General features: G+C 38.3%; 1 protein-coding gene and 1 non-coding gene across 3 annotated transcripts in view; both read left to right on the top strand.

The window, feature by feature from the left end:
• Positions 1–19,879, top strand: part of Zpbp (zona pellucida binding protein) — a 136,504-nt gene that overhangs the window by 38,850 nt on the left and 77,775 nt on the right. The window lies entirely within an intron of this gene.
• Positions 18,310–18,436, top strand: LOC125401308 (small nucleolar RNA SNORA24). Its single transcript, XR_007232314.3, has one exon. It is a non-coding gene; the product is annotated as a small nucleolar RNA SNORA24 (small nucleolar RNA).

Genomic DNA, 19,879 nt, shown 5'->3' with positions numbered 1-19,879 from the left:
TGGCTCTGGGTTTGCTTTCAACTGTCTTTATTGTATTTAGATATATTCCTTATATTTATAAACTTTTCAGAACTTTTATCATGAAGGGATGTTGAATTTTGCCAAAGGCCTTTTCTGTATCCATTTAAATGATTATGTGTTTTTTTTTTCTCTTCCAGTTTGCTTCTATGGCGGATTATGTATTTATTTTCTTGTCAAATTGCCTTGCATCTCTGGGATGACGCCTATTTGATCGTGGTGGATGATGTTTTAGATGTGTTGTTGGATTTAGTTTTTAAATGCAAAATGAATATTTTTTTTCTTTTTTTTATTAAATTATAAAAGTTTCCATTTCAGCCCCTCCTCCCAACACCCTCCCACTCCCCCCACTCCCTTTCTTCCTCCCTCTCCATCCCCTAGAGCAGTCAGGGTTTCCTGCCCTGTGGGAAGTTCAAGTTCTTCCCCCCTCCCTCCAGGTCCAGGGAAGATGAGAGTCCAAACAGACTGGATCGCCAAAATCCAGTATATGCAGAGGAAGCAAGTCCCAGTGTCATTGTCAATGGCTTTTCAAAAAGACTCCGGGCCAGCCACATTCAGAGAATCTGGTTGGATCATGTCCTCGTTCAGTCCCAGTCCAACAGGCCTTGGTGAACTCTCATTATATCAGTCCCCTTGTATCAGTGGGTGCTCGCATCCCTCGCAGTCCTGATTACTTTTTTTATTTTCTTTATCCTTCTGTTCCTCATTTGGACTGTGGAGTGCTCAGTTCGGTGTTCCAATATGGGTCTCCATCTGTATCGCCATCCAACGTCGGATGAAGGTTTCCTGTGCCCTTGCCTTCTTTGCTCACGATCTCTTTCCTTCTGCCTCCAAAATGAATATTTTTGCATCCGTGTTAATGATGGAAATTTATAATTCTTTCTTTGATGGATCTTTAAATGGTTTGGGTATCAGGGCAACTGTGGCCTCATAGAATGAATTGAACCATGTTCTTTCTGTTTTGTGGAATAATTTGAGGAGTATTGGCATTAACTCTTCTTTAAATGTCTGTGCTAAATCCTTCTGGTCCTGGGATGCTGCTGCTTCTCTTCTTCCTATACCCCCTCCTTTTCCTCTTCTTCTGGTTGGGAGAATTTTAATGACTGCTTTATTTCACTAGGGGTTGTAGGTCTGTTTAAATTGCTTTTCTGATATTGACTTAAGTTTGGTAAGTGATACCCTCTGAGAAATTATTCATTTATTTTAGATTTTTCAATTTGTTGGCATTCAGGTTTGAAAGTATGTCCTTATACTTCTCTGGATTTCCTCAGGTATGCCTCCCTTTTCTTTTATTTCTGATTTTGTTAATTTGGATATTCTCATTCCACTTTTTAGTTCATTTGGATAAGCATTTGTTAATTTCATTTAGTTTCTCAAAGAACCAACTCTTTGTTTCATTGATTCTTTGTATTGTTCTCCTTGTTTCTCTTTTAGCAATTTAAGCCCTGAGTTTGATTCTCTTTTGCTGTCTGCTCCTCCTGTGTGTGAATTCTTCATCTTATCTAGAGCCTTCAGATATGCTGTTAAGTTACTAGTATGAGATCTCTCTAGTGCTGTAAACTTTCTTCAATTGTAGAAAGTCTGTCTTTCTTGACACACTTTTTATTCAATAGAGAATTTTTTAGTTTCCATAAGTTTTTTAACTTTCTGTTATTGTTGTTATCCAGCTTTAATATGTAGTAGTCTGATAGGATTTAGGAAGTTATTTCCTTTTTCTTATATCTGTTAAGACTTGCTTTGTGTCCACATATGCTGTCAAGTTTGGAAATAGTTCCATGCATGAGGTGCAGTAAAAAAAGGTATACTCTTTTGTTTTTGGGTGAAGTGTTCTGTAATTGTCTGATAGGTCCATCTGGTTTATAATGTCTGCCAGCTCTAGCCTTTCTCTGTTTAGATTTTGTCTGGATGACCTGTGTATTGTGAGAGTGGTGCATTATCGTCTCCCACTATTAGTCTATGAGGGTCAATATGTGAATTAAGCTATAATAGTGTTTCTTTTACAAACTTGGCTGCCTTCATGTTGGGACATAGATGTTAAGAATTGAAATGCCATCCAGGTGGGTTCTTTTCCTTTGATGAGTATGTAGTGTCCTTCCCCATCTCTTCTGATTAGTTTTGGTTTGATGTCTATTTGTTAGATATTGAAATGGCTTACTTCTTGGTCTGTCCATTTGCTTGGAATATTTTTTCCAATCCTTTACCCTGAGATAATGTCTCTTCTTGATGTTGAGGTGTATTTCTTTGATGCAGCAACTATATGGATCCTATTTCAAATCCATTCTCTTAGTCTGTATCTTTTTTAGGGGAATTGAGTCCATTAATATTGAGAGATATCACTGACCAACAGTTGTTGATTCCTGTTATTTTGTTGGTGTGTGTGTGTGTGTGTGTGTGTGTGTTTCCTCTCTTTTGGTTTTTCTAGTATGAGATTATTCCCTGTAATTTCATTGGTGTAGTAAACCCATTAGGTTGCCATTTTCCTTTAGCACTTTAGGTCTGGAATTGTAGATAGATATTGTTCAAATTTGACTTCATCATGACATATCTTATTTTTTCAATTTATAGTGACTAAAAGTTTTGCTGGGCATAGTAGTCTGGACTGGCATCTATGGTCGCTTCAAGTTTGCAAGACATATGTCCAGGCCCTCCTGGTTTTTAGAGTGTCTGTTAAGTCAGGTGTAATTTTAATAGGGCTACCTTTATATATTACTTGGCTTTTTTGCTTTGCAGCTTTTAATATTCTTTATTTGTTCTGTATATTTAGCGTTTTGATTATTATGTAGCAACGGAACTTTCTTTTCTAGTCTAGTCTATTTGATATTCTGTATGCTTTTTGAACCCTGATAGGCATGTCCTTTAGGTTAGGGAAATTTTTTGCTCTAATTTTGTTGAAAATATTTTCTGGGCCTTTGAGTTGCAGTTCTTTCCCCTTCTTTATTCCTATTATTCTTAGGTTTGATCTTTTCATAATGTTGCCGATTTCCTGGATGCTTCGTGTCAGAATTTCTATTTAACATTTTCTTTGATTTGTCCATTTCTTCTATTTTATCTTCAACACCTGAAATTCTCTCTTCCAACTCTTATATTCTGTTGATAAATCTTGCCTCTGTAGGCAAGAAAAATTTCTAATTTTTCATATCCAAAATTTCCTCAGTTTGGGTTTTCTTGATTGATTCTATTTCCCTCTTCAGGTCTTGAACAGTTTTTTTTTTCATTTCCTTCCACTGTTTGTGTTTTCCTGGATTTCTTTATGGATTTATTAATTTTTCTTTCTGTTTGTTTGGTTTTCTTGGATTGAAGAAGTTTATTAACTTCCTTTTTTAGGACTGAAAAAGGATGCTTAAAAGAAATCCCACACTAGCTCATTATTGAGAATAACAGAGGGTTATTTATTTAGGGGTAGACTCACAAATCACAATCCTCTGCTGGAATGGAGAACAGCAACAGAATCCTGCAGCCAGAAAAGAGACTGGATGCATGCTTTACATCAGCATAAATAGTATAAGTGGGCGGGTAACTGAAAGGCTACTGATGGTAGGAATTCCTACAGCGTAGGACCTCCATCATCTTCATAAGGTGGTTTTAAGGCCGTTTTCCTGTGCATCAGCTATGTTAAAATATTTAGAACGTGCTGTGGTAGGGTTGTTGAGCTCTACTGGAGACACACTGCCATGGCTGTTATTGTGCTTTTACACTGATATCTAGGCATCTATCTGGGATTGGGGTTATAATAATTACAGGTGCTGATTTCTGGTTTTGTCTTTGGTGGGTGTTTTCTTCCTTTTTTCTGTTTCCTCTGTTTCTCTGTGTTTCTTAACTAATGTGTTAACAGGAAATGCCTGCTTGTGTTGGAGGCTGGGATAATGAGCTGAGATAGGGGAAGAAATGTTGGAGAAGAATATTCTTGTTATTCATTGGGAATGGGGTCATAGAGGAAAGAGACACAACAGCAGATTTTCCTCTACAGAACTGGGGATGAGACTTGGAGTGGGGGTGGTTGGGACTGGAGAATAAGAAAGAGGTGAAGCTCTGCAGTCAACCTACCTAGTTCTTGGAAGGAGTAGCTTGTGGGTTAGCAGAGGCTGCATGCTGGTGTTGGATCCTGGGATAAATTAACAAATTGGGGGGGGATTAGGAGAGGAAAGTCTGTGGGATCTGCAGGAGATGTGGGCAGTTGGAGAAGAAAGGCTGCAGCAGGTGTTCGGTTGCAGAGCTGGGGTTAAGACTGGGGGAATGGGTTTGGAGAACAGGGACTACTGAAGGTCTTTAGTTAGCCTACCTGTTTGATCTGGTCCATATTTATTCTTTATATCTACTGATTTTGGGTTTGGCTTGTTTATGTTTTCTTTTAATCACCTTAATGTTCATCATTAAGTTGTTTATTTAAGTTCTTTCTAAATCTGGAAGATAAATCAATTACAGCTACAAACTTCTCTATTATGACTACCTGGTGTGGGAAGTCTTTCTGTATATTTGTTGCTTTTATTGGTTAATGAATAAAGAATCCACTTTGGCCTGTGATAGGGCAGAGTAGAGCCAGGTGGAAAAACTAAATGAATGCTGGGAGAAAGTAGATGGATCCAGTGAAATGCCATGCTGCTGCCAGAGGAGAAAGACATGAGCTGCCAGCTGGAACCTTGCCGGTAAACCATGATCCTTGTGGTAAAATATAAAATAGTAGAAATGAGTTAATTTAATATATAAATACGCTTAAGTTATTGGACAAACAATATTTCAAATAATATAGTTTCTGTGTGACTGTTTTGGGTCTGGGAAGCCAGAAACAAACAAGCAGCCTTTGCGCCAACAACTGACTTTGCAGTATCCTAGGGGTTATGATTAATTTTTATTTTAATTTGATTCAAGAAATTTTTAAATTTTCTTTTTAATTTCTTCAAGAACTCAGATGAGTTAAGATTTTATGGATTTCATTATTAAATCTCCATATATTTGTATAGTTTATTTTAGTTTGGATTTCTCATTTTATTCCATCATAATCTGACAATATAGAAGAAATTATTGTGGTTTTTTGCCTTTGTTAACAGTAACTTTATGGTCCAAAAAGTGTGCTGTATTTTTACGAAGATATATAAATTGCTGAGAAGGTATTCCATAGCTATTAAATAGTATATCATATAGATGTTTGCTTGTTAAATTCATTTTTATCTATTTAATCCTGGCTTTCCTTTATTTATTTATTTACTCTGAATGATTAATGTATTGAGTAATGTTAATGGGTATTGAAATTACCTATCACTATTCTACAGTTCTATCTTTACTTTTATGTTTGAAAGTGTTAGGTAAGGTAATATTTAATTCATATCTATTATAGTCATCTTATCTTTGGGATAATCTGTTACCTTCATTAGTATCCTGTGACTTTTCTTGTTTCCAACTGATTTAGGCTTGAATATGTGCTTTGTTAGGTTTGAGAGTAAGAGCACCTACTTTGTTTCACATTTCTTTAATTGGAAAATCATTTTCCATCATTTCACTTTCACATGTGTGTTTACAAGTGAGATAATTTTCTTTATATAGAGAAAGTAGTTGGATTTTGTCTACATTTAAGGTTACCATTGAGAGACAGTTAACATCTTTCCTCATCTGAGAGGTTTGCTGGTTTGCTGAAGTAATAAAACATGAGTATCGTTTACCTATTCTGCTAGTGAGGTTTATTCATTCCTGAGCTACCGTGCTTCTGTCTTCCTCTATTTCCTGTTCTGTTAGGTTTCTTCTATAATTGCGGGTTTTGTGTTTAGGAATTGATTGGTTTAAGATCATCACAGATCCTTATTCTTTACTTTCGAAGGATAGCTTTGTTAGACTTGGTTATTCTGTTGCACAGTTATTTTGTTTCAGGAATTGAAATGTATTAGGCCATGTTCTCCTTTTTAGATTCTTTTGCTGAGAAGTCTGCTATTGGCATTTCTTCCTTGTAGTTTTGCGTATTCTTTTGTGCTTCTCTGTTCCTGGAACCTTAACCATAATTTTATTTGTTGTTGTTGTTGTCATATTGTTTAGTGTTTCTGAATTCCTCCTATGAATTGTCACAGAGGTCATTGGTTATAGGTTTTTTTTTACTTATTTATTTATTCATAAAAATTTCCACTTTCTCCCCTCCTCCCAATACCCTCCCATTCCCCTCACTCCCTCTCTTCCTCCCTCTTCAGTCCCAAAAGCAGTCAGGGTTTCCTGCCCTGTGGGAAGTTCATGTTCCTTCCCGCTCCCTCCAGGTCTAGGAACATGAGCATCCAAACAGACTAGGATCCCAAAAAGCCAGCACATGCAGACAAAACAAGACCAGTGCCATTGTCAATGGCTTCTCAGTGAGCCCCCATGTCAGTCACATTCAGAGAACCCGGTGTGATCACATGCTCGTTCAGTCCCAGTCCAGCTGGCCTTGGTAAGCTCTCATTAGATCAGTCCCCTTGTATCAGTGGGTGAACGCACTCCTCACGGTCCTGATATCCCTTTTCATGATCTCCCTCCTTCTGCTGCTCATTTGGACCTTGGGGGCTCAGTCCAGTGCTCCAATGTGGGTCTCCATCTCTATCTCCATCCATCATCAGATGAGGGTTCCCTTTGATCCTGCCTTACTTGCTCACGTTCTCCCTCCATCTGCTTCTCATTTGCACCTAGGGAGTTAAGTCCAGTGTTCCAATGTGTGTCTCTGTCTCTATTTCCATCCATCGCCAGATGAAGGTTCTATGGTGACATGCACAATATTCATCAGTATGGTTATAGACCAAGGCCAGTTCAGACACCCTCTTCTCTGCTGCCCAGGGAACAATCTGGGGACCTCTCCTTGGGCCTGGGAACCCCTCCAGAATCAAGTCTCAAGCAAACCCTAAAATGGCTCCATTAGTTGAGATATATACCTCCCTGCTCCCATAACCATTCTTCCTCCCTCTCCCCCATCCCATTCCCCCAAGCTATTCCCAATTCTCCCCCTCTCTCTTCTCTCTAGCCCTCTCCCCTTACATCTACCCCTCCACCCCCCGTGCACCCAAGTTTGCCTGGCAATCTTGTCTACTTCCAATATCCAGAAGGATAAATATATGATTTTCTTCAGGTTCACCTTCTTATTTAGCTTCTCTAGGATCACAAATTATAGGCTCAAGGACCTTTAATTAAGGCTAGAATCCACTTATGAGTGAGTACATACCATATTCCTCTTTTTGGGTCTGGGTTACCTCACTCAGTAAAGCGTTTTCTATGTCCATCCATTTGCATGCAAAATTCAAGATGTCATTGTTTTTTACCGCTGAGTAAAACTCTAATGTGTATATGTTCCACACCTTCTTCAACCATTCTTCTATTGAGGGGCACCTAGGTTGTTTCCATGTTCTGGCTATTACAAATAGTGCAGCTATGAACATAGTTGAACAAATACTTTTGTAGTATGATAGGGCATCTCTTGGGTATATTCCTAAGAGTGGAATTGCTGGGTCCTGAGGGAGGTTGACTCCCAGTTTCCTGAGAAACCACCACACTGATTTTCACAGTGGCTGCACAAGTTTGCATTCCCACCAACAATGGATGAGTGTTCCTCTCACTCCACATCCTCTCCAGCATAGGCTATCATTGGTGTTTTTGAGTTTAGCTATTTTGACAGGTGTAAGATGGTATTTGATTATTATATGGCGAGGGGTTGTTTTTTTCTGATCCAACCTATTCGGTGTTCTGTATGCTTCTTGCACCTTCATAGGAATATCCCTCTTTAGGATGGGAAAGTTTTCTTCTATAATTTTGTTGAATATATCTTCTGGACCTTTGATATGCAATTCTTCTCCTTCTTCTACTCCTATTATTCTTAGATTTGGTTTTTTTATTATGTCCCATATTTCCTGAATGTTTTGTGATGAGAATTTGTTGGATTTGCTGTTTTCTTTGGTCAGGGCGTTTATTTTCTCTATGGTGTCTTCATAATCTGAGATTCGTTCTTCTATCTCTTGTATTCTATTGGTTAAGCTTGATTCTGTAGTCTCCGTTCGTTTACCTACATTTTCCATATCCAGTCGGCCCTCGGCTTGTGTTTTCCTCACTGCCTCCATTTCAGTTTTCAATTCTTGAACTGATTCCATTACCTGTTTGATTGCTTTTTCTTGGTTTCCCAGGGTATCATTTACGAATTTACTCATTTCTTCAACCTTTTTGTTATATTTGTCTTCCATATCTTTACTCATTTCTTCCATCTTTCTGTTAAATTTGTCTTCTATTTCTTTAAGTGAGTTATTCATACCCTGTTTAAGAGACTCTATTGCTTTCATAATGACACTGTTTTCCACTTCTTCCGGAATAGGGCGTTCCAGTCCTTCTGTCGTAAGATCGTTGGGAACTGGTGTTTTCATGTTGTTTTTCAGATTGTTGGAGGAATTCTTGCCTTGGCGCCTGCCCATCTCTTCCTTCAGATGCTCTCCGATGGCTCTTCCCTCCGCTGGGTCTTCTTCTACTGGATTAGTGTCCCTTGCTATCCAGGAATCACTTTGCCTGCAGTCTTAGCTTGCTGCAGGCCGGCTATCAGAACACCGGGACTCCCGTCCCTTTGCACTCACCGCCTCCACCCCGGCTGAGATGGAGGAATTTAAGCCCCGAAAGAGGGAGAGAGGAGGGGAGGGGTGCAAGGCCGAAAGCTGGGATGGCTTAGCAGGAGAGAGGGATTAGCTGGGGGAAGCTGCCCCTATGGAGAAGCCGGGGAGATAAGGATGGCGGGAATACCGTGGGTACCTAACCGGGCTAGTATGGCGGTCAACACACTCACCCCCTCCACAGGATCAGAGCCCCTCGCTGTCCAGAAGTCTCCGTGCCTGCGGTCTTAGCTTGCTGCAGGCCGGCTATCAGAACACCGGGACTCCCGTCCCTTTGCACTCACCGCCTCCACCCCGGCTGAGATGGAGGAATTTAAGCCCCGAAAGAGGGAGAGAGGAGGGGAGGGGTGCAAGGCCGAAAGCTGGGATGGCTTAGCAGGAGAGAGGGATTAGCTGGGGGAAGCTGCCCCTATGGAGCAGCCGGGGAGATAAGGATGGCGGGAATACCGTGGGTACCTAACCGGGCTAGTATGGCGGTCAACACACTCACCCCCTCCACAGGATCAGAGCCCCTCGCTGTCCAGAAGTCTCCGTGCCTGCGGTCTTAGCTTGCTGCAGGCCGGCTATCAGAACACCGGGACTCCCGTCCCTTTGCACTCACCGCCTCCACCCCGGCTGAGATGGAGGAATTTAAGCCCCGAAAAAGGGAGAGAGGAGGGGAGGGGTGCAAGGCCGAAAGCTGGGATGGCGTAGCAGGAGAGAGGGAATAGCTGGGGGAAGCTGCCCCTATGGAGCAGCCGGGGAGATAAGGATGGCGGGAATACCGTGGGTACCTAACCGGGCTAGTATGGCGGTCAACACACTCACCCCCTCCACAGGATCAGAGCCCCTCGCTGTCCAGAAGTCTCCGTGCCTGCGCAAGATGGTATCTCATAGTTGTTTTGATTTGCGTTTCCCTGATCGCTAAGGAGGTTGAGCATGACCTTAAGTGTCTTTTGGCCATTCGAAGTTCATCTTTTGTGAATTCTCTGTTCAGATCAGTACCCCATTTTTTAATTGGGTTAATTAGAGTTTTAGTGTCTAGTTTTTTGAGTTCTTTGTATATTTTGGAGATCAGACCTTTGTCTGATGAAGGGTTGGTGAAGATCTTCTCCCAGTCAGAAGGTAGCCTTTTTGTCTTACTGACAGTATCCTTTGCTTTACAGAAGCTTCTCAGTTTCAGGAGGTCCCATTTATTCATCGATTCTCTTACTGTCTGTGCTACTGGGGTTCTACTTAGGAAGTGGTCTCCTGTGCCTATGTCTTGTAGACTACTTCCCACTTTCTCTTCTCTCTGGTTCAAAATGGTCAGATTAATGTTGATGTCTTTAATCCATTTGGACTTGAGTTTTGTGCATTGTGATAGTTATGGATCTACTTTCATTCTTCTATAGGTTGACATCCAGTTATGCCAGCACCATTTGTCAAAGATGCTTTTCTTCTTCCATTGCATACCTTTAGATCCCTTGTCGAAAATCAGGTGTTCATAGGTTTGTGGGTTAATATCCGGGTCTTCTATTTGATTCCATAGGTCGACTTCTCTGTTCTTATGCCAATACCAAGCTGTTTTCAATACTGTAGCTCTGTAATAGAGTTTGAAGTCAGGGATGGTAATGCCTCCAGAAGTTCCTTTATTGTATAAGACTGTTTTGGCTATCCTGGGGTTTTTGTTTTGCCATATAAACTTGATTACTATTCTCTCAAGGTCTGTGAAGAAGTTTGATGGGATATTGATGGGGATTGCATTGAATCTATAGATTGCTTTTGGTAAAATTGCCATTTTTACTGTGTTGATCCTCCCAATCCAAGAGCAAGGGAGATCTTTCCATTTTCTGGTATCCTCCTCAATTTCTTTCTTCAAAGACTTAAAGTTCTTGTCAAATAGGTCTTTCACTTCCTTGGTTAGAGTTATCCCAAGATATTTTATGCTATTTGTGGCTATCGTGAAAGGTGATGTTTCTCTGATTTCCCTCTCTGCTTCTTTAACCTTTGTGTATAGGAGGGCAACTGATGTTTTGGAGTTGATCTTGTATCCTGCCACATTACTAAAGGTGTTTATCAGCTGTAGGAGTTCTTTGGTAGAGTTTTTGGGGTCGCTTATGTAGAATACATTATCATTTGCAAATAACAAAAGTTTAACGTCATCCTTTCCAATTCGAATCCCCTTGATCCCCTTATGTTGTCTTATTGCTATTGCTAGAACTTTCAAGCACTATATTGAAGAGGTATGGAGAGAGTGGACAGCCTTGTCTTGTTCCTGATTTTAGTGGAATGGCTTTGAGTTTCTCTCCATTCAAATTGATGTTAGCTGTCGGCTTGCTGTAAATAGCTTTTATTATATTTAAGTATGACCCTTGTATCCCCAATCGCTCCAACACCTTTATCATAAAGGGGTGTTGAATTTTGTCAAATGATTTTTCAGCATCCAATGAAATGATCATATGGTTTTTTTCCTTCAGTTTATTTATATGATGGATTACATTGATAGATTTGCATATGTTGAACCAGCCTTGCATTTCTGGGATGAAGCCTACTTGATCATAATGGATAATTTTTCTAATGTGTTCTTGGATTCGGTTTGCCAATATTTTATTGAGAATTTTCGCGTTGATGTTCTTGAGTGAGATTGGTCTGTAATTCTCTTTCTTGGTTGTTTCTTTGTGTGGTTTTGGTATCAGAATAACTGTAGCTTCATAAAAGGAGTTTGGCAATGACTCTTCTCTTTCTATATTGTGGAATACATTAAGGAGTATAGGTATTAGCTCTTCTTGGAAGTTCTGGTAGAATTCTGCATTGAAACCATCTGGTCCTGGGCTTGTTTTGGTCGGGCGATTTTTGATAACAGCTTCTAATTCTTCGCGACTAAAAGGTCTATTTAGATTGTTCACCTGGTCTTGGTTCAACTTTGGTATATGGTGCTTATCTAAAAAATTGTCCATTTCTTTTACATTTTCCAATTTTGTGGTACACAGACTTTTGTAGTAAGATCTAATGATTCTCTGAATTTCCTTTGTGTCTGTGGTTATGTCCCCCTTTTCATTTCTGATCTTATTAATTTACATGTTATCTCTTTGCCATTTGATTAGTTTGAATAGGGGTTTGTCGATCTTGTTAATTTTCTCCAAGAACCAATTTTTGATTCATTGATTCTTTGGATTATTTTCTGTATTTCTATTTTGTTGATTTCAGCCCCCAGTCTGATTATTTCCAGTCTTCTACTCCTCCTGGGTGAATCTGCTTCTTTTTTTTCTACAGCTTTCAGGTGTACTGTTAAGTCTCCAATGTGTGCTTTCTCTGTTTTCTTTAATTGGGCACTTAGTGCTATGAACTTTCCTCTTAGCACTGCTTTCATAGTGTCCCATAGGTTTGAGTATGTTGTGTCTTTATTTTCATTAAATTCAAGGAAGACTTTAATTTCTTTCTTTATTTCTTCCTTGACCCAGGGGTGATTCAGTAGTTGACTGTTCAACTTCCATGAGTTTGTTGGCTTCCTGGGGGTAGCATTATTGTTGAATTCTAACTTTAATCCATGGTGATCTGACAAGACACAGGTGGTTACTAATATTTTTTTGTATCTGTGGAAGTTTGCTTTGTTACCGAGTATGTGGTCAATTTTCGAGAAGGTTCCATGAGCTGCAGAGAAGAAGGTATATTCTTTCCTGTTTGGGTGGAATGTTCTATAGATGTCTGTTAAGTCCATTTGATTCAATACCTCCAATAATTCTCTTACTTCTCTGTTAGGTTTTTGTCTGATTGATCTGTCCATTGGAGAGAGAGGTGTGTTGAAGTCTCCTACTATTAGTGTGTGTGGTTTGATGACTGCCTTGAGTTCTAGAAGTGTTTCTTTTACATAAGTGGGTGCCTTTATATTAGGGGCATAGATATTCAGGATTGAGACTTCCTCCTGATGAATTGTTCCTGTTATGAGTATAAAATGTCTGTCTCCATCTCTTCTGATTGATTTTAGTTTGAAGTCAATTTTGTTAGATATTAAAATGGCCACACCCACTTGTTTCTTAGGACCGTTTGCTTGGAAAACCTTTTCCCAACCCTTTACTCTGAGTAGGTGTCTGTCTTTGTGGTTGAGGTATGTTTCTTGTAAACAGCAGAATGTTGGATCCTGTTTTCGTATCCTATCACTATGTCTGTGCCTTTTTGTAGGTGAATTGTGTCCATTTATATTAAGTGATAATAATGACCAGTGGTTGTTGACTCATGTTATTTTCTTTTTTCTTTTTTTGGTGGGCGTAGTAGAGTGTGTTTGTTTCCCTTCTTCGAGTTTTGCTTGTAACGGGTCGCTAGATGTCTCAGTTATTGTAGGCAGTATTGGCAATGTTGGATTCCTTGGGTTGTGATTTGCCTTCTAATACTTTCTGTAAGGCTGGATTTGTGGCTACATATTGTTTAAATTTGTTTTTATCCTGAAATATTTTGTTTTCTCTGTTGATAGTGAATGATAGCTTGGCTGGGTATAGTAGTCTGGGCTTGCATCCACGGTCTCTTAGTTTCTGCAGTACCTCTATCCAGGACCTTCTGGCTTTCATGGTTTCTATTGAGAAGTCTGGTGTAAGTTTGATAGGTTTACCTTTATAAGTGACTTGACCTTTTTCCTTTGCAGCTCTTAATATACTTTCTTTAATCTGAATGTTTTGTGTTTTGATTATTATATGGCGAGGGGATGTTTTTTTCTGACCAGTCTATTCAGTGTTCTGTATGCTTCTTGAACCTTCATCGGGATATCGTTCTTTAGGTTGGGGAAGTTTTCTTCTATAATTTTGTTGAATATATTTTCTGGGCCTTTGATCTGCACTTCTTCTCCTTCTTCTATCCCTATTATTCTTAGATTTGGTTTTTTTATTGTGTCCCACATTTCCTGAATGTTTTGTGATGAGAATTTTTTGGATTTGATGTTCTCTTTGGTCAGAGTGTTTATTTTCTCTATGGTGTCTTCAGAGTCTGAGATTCGTTCTTCTATCTCTTGTATTCTATTGGTTATGCTTGTTTCTGAAGTCTCTGTTCGTTTACCTAGATTTTCCATAGCCAGCTGGCACTCGGTTTGTGTTTTCTTCATTGCCTCCATTTCAGTTTTCAAATCTTTAACTGTTTCCATTACTTGTTTGATTGTTTTTTCTTCGTTTCCCAGGGTTTCATTTGTGGATTTACTCATTTCTTCAATCTTTTTGTTACATGTCTCTTCCATTTCTTTACTCATTTCTTCAATCTTTTTGCTATACTTATCTTCCATTTCTTTACGGCAGATTTTCACCTCCTGTTTAAGTTCCTCTATTATTTTCATAAAGTTCCACTTAAGGTCGATTTCTTCAATTTCTTCTGGAGTAGGGTGTTCAATTCTTCTAGTTTCATGATCCCTGGATTCTGGTGATGTCAGGTTGCCTTTCAGGTTGTTGGAGGAATTCTTGCATTGGCGCCTCCCCATCTCTTCCTCTCTGGATGGGACTCATCAGCACTCTCTGGACGGAACTCCTCAGCACTCTAGATAGAACTCTTCAGCACTGAAATAAGGAGAGGTGGTATTCCAAGGACACAGGAGACAAAAGGCGACAGTGGGGGCAGGGAAGATTCCAGCAGAACACTGAAGATCCTGCAGCAGAAACTCAGTTGTTTTTTTTTCATTGTTATATGAACATACTGATTCTGAACTCAGTCTTCAGTTTTTTGTGTTCTTTCTTTTGCCTATTCTAGTCCACTGATAGTGCTTTATGTTGAGGTTTCTTATTTGATTCATTGAGTTTTTTATTTCCAAAATTTCTGTCTATATATTTTGCTTACAAATATGTCTATTTGCTGAATTCCTGTCTAGGTTGTTGTCTTTCTCATCCAGGTCTCAAACTGACTGACTTCTTTCATCTGTTTGAATTTTATTTAATGCCAGTCATCATTTATAAAGCAAGGGGTTTGAATTCTTTGGCATTTTAGCCATGTCAGCATCTTCAGATGTAGTTATTGAGGGTTTTGGAATTTTTGGAGAAGTTGTTTTCTTACTGATTCCTCTTACGTTTGTATGTGTTTCCAAGTTGGATTTTATGTATATTTAGAAGTGGATATTTAATTCTATGAGATGTTCATAGTGACCTACTTTAGGAAGAAAATTGAGGATTCTATTTCTTGTAACACTCAGGAGAAAATGAAGCTTTATAATAGAGGATCAAAATAAACCAAATGCAGAAATATAAAGTCAAAGCCAAATATTATGTTAATATATACCACATATGTGGTTAACATAACCACAGAAAAGAAAAAAATGGCAATTATGTATTATAAGTTATACATTGTACACTCTTCCTCTTTTGGCCCCATGAGTTTGGTGATCAGTGGCTGGGAAAGGTTTCTTTTTTAATTTTTTTTATCATTTTTATTGAGCTATACATTTTTCTCTGCTTCCCTTCCTTCCTCTACCCTCCCCTTGTACCCTCTTCCATGGTCCCCATGCTCCCAATTTACTCAGGAGATCTTGTCATTTCCTACTTTCCATGTTAATTAGATCCATGTATGTCTCTCTTAGGCCCTCATTGTTGTCTAGGTTCTCTGGGATTGTGAATTGTAGGCTGGTTTTCTTTGCTTTATGTCTAAAAGCCACTTATTAGTGAGTACATATGATATTTGTCTTTCTGGGTGTGGGTTACCGCACTCAAAATGACGTTTTCTTGATCCATCCATTTGCCTGCAAATTTCAAAATATCATTATTTTTTTTTCTGCTGTGTGGTATTCCATTGTGTAAATGTATCACATTGTCCTTATCCATTCTTTGGTTGAGGGGCATTTAGGCTGTTTCCAGGTTCTGGATATGACAAACAATGCTTCTATGAACATAGTTAAGCACATGTCTTTGTAGTATGGTTGAGCATCCTTTGAATATATACCGAAAAGTGACATTTTTGTGTCTTGAGGAATGTTGTTTCCTAGTTTTCTGAGCAATCACTTTACTAATATCAAAAGGGGCAGTACCAGTTTGCACTCCCACTAGCAATAGAGAAGTGTTCCCTTTACCCCACATCCTCTCCAGTACAAGTTGTCATCAGTGTTTTTGATCTTTGCCGTTCTTACAGGTGTAAGATAGAATTTCAGAGTTGTTTTTATTTGCATTTCTCTGATGGCTAAGGATTTTGAGCATTTTCTTAAGTGTCTTCCAGCCATTTTAGATTACTTTGTTGAAATTTCTCTGTTTAGGTCTGTACCCCATATTTTATTGGTTATTTGTTCTTTTGGTGACCAATTTCTTGAGTTCTTTGTATATTTTGGAGATCAGCCCTCTGTCTGATGTGGAGTTGGTGAACATCTTTTCCCATTTTGTAGGCAGCCATTGTTTCTTGTTGACCATGTCCTTTGCTTCACAGAAGCTTTTCAGTTTCATGCGGTCCCAAAGCAATCTACAAATTCACTGCAATGCCCATCAAAATTTTAGCAAAATTCTTCACAGTCCTTGAAACAATGGGCTGGGAAGGTCTCTACTTGCTCCAGAAGGCCACTGGTTTGTGTCCCTAGGAGCAGCCCTATCTAAGCTTATGGGCATCTCCAAAGTACATTGGAAAGAATATTGATATCTGCACTGGAGGCAAACCTGCAGGAAACAGCACTCTGCATCAATGTCTGAGGTCTTGGATCCTCACTGTTGATTTTCTTGTATTAATATTTTCTAAGTTGTTAAATGTCTTTGATTAATTTCTAGAGTTCTTAAAATTCTTACTTCCATCAGTGTCATAAATGGGATGATTTTTAGTGTTCATTTCTGTGCTGTTTTCATCAACTGCAACTTTTATGCTTGGATTATAATTTCTTTGTGTAACTGCCCTCCTTTTTATTGGCTCATTTTATTGGGAAATATTAAATTCATTCTTAAAATTAACATTTGAATTCTCCAGGCAGTGTCTATAGTAAAGGTTGTTTATTTTTAATTACCAAGCTTTAGATTGGTATTTTAAGTCTAAGTACTGAGGCTTCCTATTTTCTGGCTATCTTGTGTTTTCCTGGTCATGTCTTGAATTTCCTTCCTGTGTTGCTTAATCTTTCAGCATCTGTTCCTTGGCCATTTTTTTTAGCCCTGTGTATGATCCCGTTTAATGTGTTTACTTTGTATTTATCTTCAGTTGTTAGGTTTTCTGTTTCCTCTTCTGCCCTGAGTAGTGAGCCTTGAGAGAGAGAGAGATCCCATTTAGGGCTGAGTGTTCCAAGGTCTCTCACTATTGCTTAGTTGTGGGTCTCTGTATTTGTTTCCATCTACTGTAGGAGGAATCTTCTGGGATGATGACTGAGCAAGAAACCAATCTATGAGCATGCCAGAATGTTATTAGGGGTCATTTCATTGCAATATTCCTTTTTCAGAACAATATTATTCGGTCTTCTCCTAGGTCTGTAGTTTGTTTAGTCTCAAGTTCTTGACTACCTGAACAGTGTCAGGCATGGATTCCATCTCATGGAGTGGTCTTAAGTCTAATCAGATAGTGGTTGGTTACTTCGGACTTTCGTGCCGCTATTGCTCTAGTGTATCATGCAGACAGCTTACCATTGTGGATTTCAGGGGTTCCAGATGGGTTGGTACTTAGCTTTCTCCTCTGATAGCATGCTGAATACCTTCCACTAGTTAGTAAGGGTGAAGGCTCCAGATAGGCAGCAGTGTGACTTCTCCATGTTTAGTGAGTTCTTTAGGTGCTATCTTCATCAATATGATATTACCATCAGTTTGTTGAGAGCAATTATTAGCCTTGGGAAGATACTCTGGTTTGTTTGGGGGTTCCATGGGAACCCTTTGGCCAAGAACTCAATTAGATGTATCCTTTTCCTTACACTGGAGGTTTCATTTGGTGGCAAGAGATAATTAGTTCAGGCTTTGTCTCTCCTGTTATTTGGTGATTCCATTTAGATTTCTTTCATATATGTATATATTTTAAGAAGCTTCTACTGTAATGGATTTCTATATGAACTTTAAAATGATCCTTAGTTTTAGCTGTTCCTCCTCATATTCCCTCTATTAACACCTATTCTCCCCCTCTCTGTTTATCACTCCCATTCCACTCTCCCCAATATCCATCTCTAATTATATATTAATTATATATTCTATTCCCACACTAGTTCCTTACTAGATACCTAACCTTTGTGATATATATATATATATATATATATATATATATATATATATATATGCTTATCAAAGACTTAACAACTAGCATTCTTCTATAAGAGAATACATACCATATTTGTCTTTTAAGGCCTGGATTATCTTTACTTAGGGTATTTTTTCTTCCCCCATCCATTTGCATGTGAATTTCATGATTTTGATTTTTTTAACAGCTGAGTAATATTCCATTGGGTAAAATGTACCATGTTTTTTTGATCTGTTCATCCACAGATGGACATCTAGGCTGTTTACAATTTCTGGCTATTATGAACACAGCAGAAATAAACATGGTTGAGTAAGTGTCTCCATGTAGGATGTAGAGTCCTTTGGGTATATGTCCAAGAGTGGTATAGCTGGATCTTGAGGTAGATCTACTTGAAACTTCTTGTATCTAAATAATTTTTCATTGTTGCTTTCTTTAATTTTCCTCAGTTAGACTTGATATATATTTATATATGTATATATACACTGTATAGTTTAAATCAGTATTAAAAATATTCTGAAAACAAACACTACTGTTATATTGTTTGTAGCTGTGTTAATTATATTCTAAGTATGGTAACTAATTGTATTTAAACATTGTTACTGTATTCCATTCACTTTGGGGACCTGTCAGCTGTGGTATGTTCTCTTCCTAGCCATGGAAGAGCTTTTCACTATTGGAAAAGCTGTTAACCTTTACATTATAGCAGATTAGGACTTGCACAAGTAGCTTTCTTCTCTGTTCAACACACTTCTGTACATGAAGGACCACAGACCATATTGTCTGTCTTCACATTATAGAGAACTGTTTCACAAGGGACCTCATATTATTGTCAATAGGCTCTGATACAAAAGTGAAGTTTTATTACTCAGGGAAGAGTTTGTCTTTGAGACTAGTTCCAAAGAGTAAGGAAATCTTTAGAGCCTTCACTTCAGATGTCATGTATGATTACATTGGCAAGTGTTGATCGATTATTATTGATAACTTTGGAGAAGTGTGTGTAATACTGTGAACTGATGAATACATAAGAAATGTGGGTTTCTTCACTCCCAGGTTTTTTCCCCATGTATCCACCTGAAATAAATAAACATTGAATAAATTTTATGAAATAAGACACAATTGTGAATTGCCAGCTTATTGGGTGTGCTTTTCTAAATTCTTGATAAAATGTTCCAGAAAACATTGAAACTGTATATTCCCCTGATTGTAACAGTATGTTCTAACTATACTTTTTTTTTGAGTCAGAAGATGTTCTTCACAGAGGTGTTGTTTCATTAGTAGTCAATGTCTGTTTACTTTAAAAATGTTATATTCACTTTGATTGCTGATGTCTTGGAATATTTATTTTGGACTGTTGATAGTGCTGAGAAACAGTTGAACTCAGTTGAAGTTGCTGGGATGGAAATCACAAACTTTAGTGGGAGACTGACAGGAAAGTCAGAATAAGGGCATCAGATCCTGTCAAAGAAACTATACAGAAGCATAGACTTGCACTCACCTTCCAAATATTAAGAGAAACTAGGTAGTTACTAGAATAATATCAGAAAGGGGAAACCCTGAGGACTGCTGTGGTCTGAAAAGAACACAGGATATGGAAAGGGATAGGGAGATACAGGCAAAAGATACACATTGGAGAAGGAAGCAGTCGTGAGTCATGCCAAGGCATGAAGAGGATAGAAAGACCTTAAACTGAGGGAAGCAGAACAGAAATAAGAGAAGAGCAGGAGTTGTTGAAAGAGACCGTACAAGAGCAATGGAATGTTGATTGGAATTAAAAGCCGCCTTTGGAACATATAATGCATAGATTTTAACAAATAACTTTGTAAGAAAATAATGAAAATAAGGGCAGGTGTTATGAATAAAGAAAATCATATAAAACTTTAACTTACTCTGAGTAATTTCATATTTTATATAATTATATCATAAAATATAATAAATAAATATAATTATAGATAAAATAAAATTATATTGATTTATAGTATATAAAATTAGATGGAAAATTTCTAAACTAGATTTTATTAAATTATTTATTAGACTTGTAGCAATTAAAGTCAACTTTAGTGCAGTTCATAATGCATTTTTCTGCTTTCTACGTTACCAAAATGTAAGAGAATGGACCTGGAAAAGCACACATTCTTACAAAGACAGGTTATAGGAGAAAACATACCAAGTTCTTT

This window comes from Myodes glareolus, chromosome 8 (genome assembly GCF_982192425.1).
Source record: "Myodes glareolus chromosome 8, mMyoGla1.1, whole genome shotgun sequence".
Lineage (NCBI taxonomy): Eukaryota > Metazoa > Chordata > Mammalia > Rodentia > Cricetidae > Myodes > Myodes glareolus.
The sequence above is the reverse complement of the archived record's forward strand: the minus strand, read 5'-3'. Positions and strand labels throughout refer to the sequence as shown.